This window comes from Capsella rubella, unplaced genomic scaffold (genome assembly GCF_000375325.1).
Source record: "Capsella rubella cultivar Monte Gargano unplaced genomic scaffold, Caprub1_0 scaffold_7, whole genome shotgun sequence".
NCBI classification, from domain to species: domain Eukaryota; kingdom Viridiplantae; phylum Streptophyta; class Magnoliopsida; order Brassicales; family Brassicaceae; genus Capsella; species Capsella rubella.
In genome coordinates, this window is record NW_006238917.1 from 14,102,050 (window position 1) to 14,105,332 (window position 3,283).

The 3,283-nt window shown below is 33.4% G+C and overlaps 1 pseudogene; it reads right to left on the bottom strand.

Moving 5' to 3' along the window:
• Positions 1 to 1,720: 1,720 nt before the first annotated feature.
• Positions 1,721 to 2,707, bottom strand: LOC17880227 (annotated as a pseudogene).
• Between the last annotated feature and the right edge of the window lie 576 nt (positions 2,708 to 3,283).

A 3,283-nucleotide genomic window follows, 5' to 3' on the forward strand; every position in this document is an offset into this window, starting at 1 on the left:
AGCAATTATAATGAAGACATGAGGATACATAAAAAATAAAAATATGTTGTGTTTGTTGTCGTTTTGGATGGATAAAATTTGATCTACAAAATTTAGATTACATATTCTGAACTTTAGAATGTGTATTCTATAGATTGTACATGTTCTATAAAATATAGATTATGTATTCTACACATTCTACATGTTCTAGAAAATTTAGAAGTCAATTATGTTCTACGAAATTTAGAATACTATCTTCTATAAAATTTAGAATACATATTCTATAGTTTCCTCTTTGTTCTACAAAATTTAGAATACACTTTCTAGCATTTACTCATGATCTAAAATTATTAGAATGCATATTCTTTACGTTTTTCCTATATTCTATTAAAAATAGAAAATACATTCTACAAAATTTAGAATTTATTTAATAAAAAAGGAATAAAATCTAAAAATAAGGAAATCAAATATATAGATATTGTGATTATGTCTACAAATTTCGAAAATTGAATTCTAAATATTTTAGAATTCTTTAAACCTAACTGAATATATTACGCTTCATCTCTTTTTCTTTACTTTTTCTATACCAAGCTACTAGATTTTTCTCTTATTCTTCTTCACCGTTTTTGCTTTTTGCTGCTACTCACGTTCTATTTTCAGTTTCAAGAGAATGGGACAGACACATTTGCTACAGATCTATGTAACATGTGGTGTATGGAGATGCTTTGAAAATAAAGAGTGGAAGTTTATCCTTGATGAAGAAAAACGTGGTAGATTACTCACCTTGCAATCTACAACAACTCTTGAAGACATAAAGATGATGGTTTCAGAAGACTACGCTAGAGAACGTACAATGGTTGATGTTGAATTCACCTATCTACCTATAGATATAGGTGTTGATTCTCCTCCTGTTCTTGTAAGGAATGAACGGCAGCTGAAAAATTTTGTAGACTATTTTAAAAGAAACAGTAATATACGGTTATGTGTGACGTTTACAACAAGAGCTGATGAGAAAAGGAGTAGCGTGAATCCTGATTTGAATGAGGAACCTCGTGATTCAATTAAAAGAGAAGATGATCGTCGTGTGCGTGAAAATAAATACGTTATGGTGAATGAGGATAAACCAAGTGATGAGTTCCATAAACTTTCATATGATGTTGAAGTTGGATCAGTGTTGGAAGATTCAATGGTAAAGCAGGGGAAGCATTTCAGAAGCAAGGAAGCTTTACAAGCAACTCTGGAAATTTGTGCAATGAGGTATAACTTCGACTACCGGGTTACAAAATCTGATAAAAAGTTTTGGTGTATACGTTGCATAGAAAGGGTTTGCAAATGGAGGCTTCGTGCTCAATGTTTAGAGGGCTCAACATATTTTAAAATTAATAAGTATGTCGCTAAACATAATTGTGCTCCTTCCATGAAAAGCAAAGTCTCGAGGACACCTTCATCAAGAACAGTTGGTCAGCTCATAATGCATAGATACGAGGGTGTGAAGGAAGGGCCTAAACCGAATGACATCATTAATATTATGCGTACAGAGTATGGATGTGAGCTATCTTATTCACAAGCTTGGGAGTCTCGTGAGTATGCAATTAATGAGGTTAGAGGAATACCTGAGAAAAGTTTTGGTAAAATACCAAAATACTTGCATATGCTACAAGAAGCTAATCCTGGTACATATACAAATTTTGAAACCAGTTGCGATGATCGATTCAAGTATCTATTTATTTCTTTTGGTCAATCAATAAGAGGGTTCTACAAGGCAGTTCGAAGAGTTATTGTAGTTGATGGAACGTTTTTGAAGGAGCCCATTTACATCGTCAGTTACCTCATCCTCACATTCAACATCGTTCTCTTGTACATTTTCAATATTGTCGCCTTCTATATCATCATCTTCAACACTTCCCCAAACATGGTTTCTAAAATCTTCCCCAGATCTGATCATATCAATCATATAATCCACTTCAACATCTTCGACTTCATCCGGCCTTACAAATTCTGCATGCTCATTTCCAGAACAAGAAATGAATGGAGAAACAATTACCTACAAAAATACAAGGCAATTTAGCAAATAATTCTCAGTTCACAAGAAAAAACTGATCTAAAATATGTTTAAAATGGTAGTTATATTCGATAACTTAGTCTCTATGTAGCACAAATCTAGTGAAAACTCTTAAAATCTAACTAGGGAATCATAAACTCACATGTGACTTATATGTGCTCTCCACAAAAATGATGTCCTCATATGATATTTTTGCAGCTCCTTTCCAGTTAGAACATCGAGGACCTTCAGTCAATTCAGTGTTAAGCTTTTCTCCCAACAATGATCCAATGTCTGGAACTGCTTCCATCACCCATATCTGAAGTGCATATGAGAATCCATCCAGAACATAACTTTTGGTTTTCTTCAAATCACATCTTGTTTTCATAATGCAGCTTAGTAGATAATTATAAGCTTTAAGCCCCCAAGGATAGTTACGAACATTGCGAAGATCCATTACCATTTTGATGTACAAATGATCGATTTTTTTCGTCTCACCCCTAGCCATGACCAATCCAGCTATCACACATATATAGACGAAACGGATTCTATCCTCTCTACTCCACTTCTTAACACCTTCTATGTCATCCATCAACTTCTTTATGCAAATCTGCGCATGTGGTTTCTTCAAAAATTTACTCCAAAACCCTTTATCATCTTTCCAATTCTCATAATCACACCTCCCATCATCCATGTATTTGAGTCCAGTGACTGCATAAAACTCTTGGAGTGAAAATCTAAATGGTTTCCGTCCAAACACAAACCATAACTCATGCTTTTTCTTTGTTACCAATTGTCTACACATGATGCTGTGTACCAAACGAGCTGAATAACTTATTTTATTTTCGTGTATTGCAAAGACATGGGCAAACACTGGATCTCTCTTCACTTCATCATATTCTGATGGCAATGCTTCTTTTATCTTGCCCAAAAGAGACATTCTACAGCTATTATTTATCTTTTTCACTTGTGGCTCATTTCCATCTCTAAATAGACGTTTTGGACACTCGTTTTCCATGTCTACACAAAAACAATACAAACAGTTACAACTCACAATGTAAAAAACTATTTACGTATAATCAATAGCAAAACAAATTATTTTCAATCAAACTTCTCCTTAACCAGTACATACATACTACACGTTAGAATAAATCCCTAGACAATAATATATAAAAAACATGATATGATCATAACCAAATACTTAAAAACACCATGTTCTCGTATGCATAATATATGATTAGAGTATAACACACGTTGCTGCAA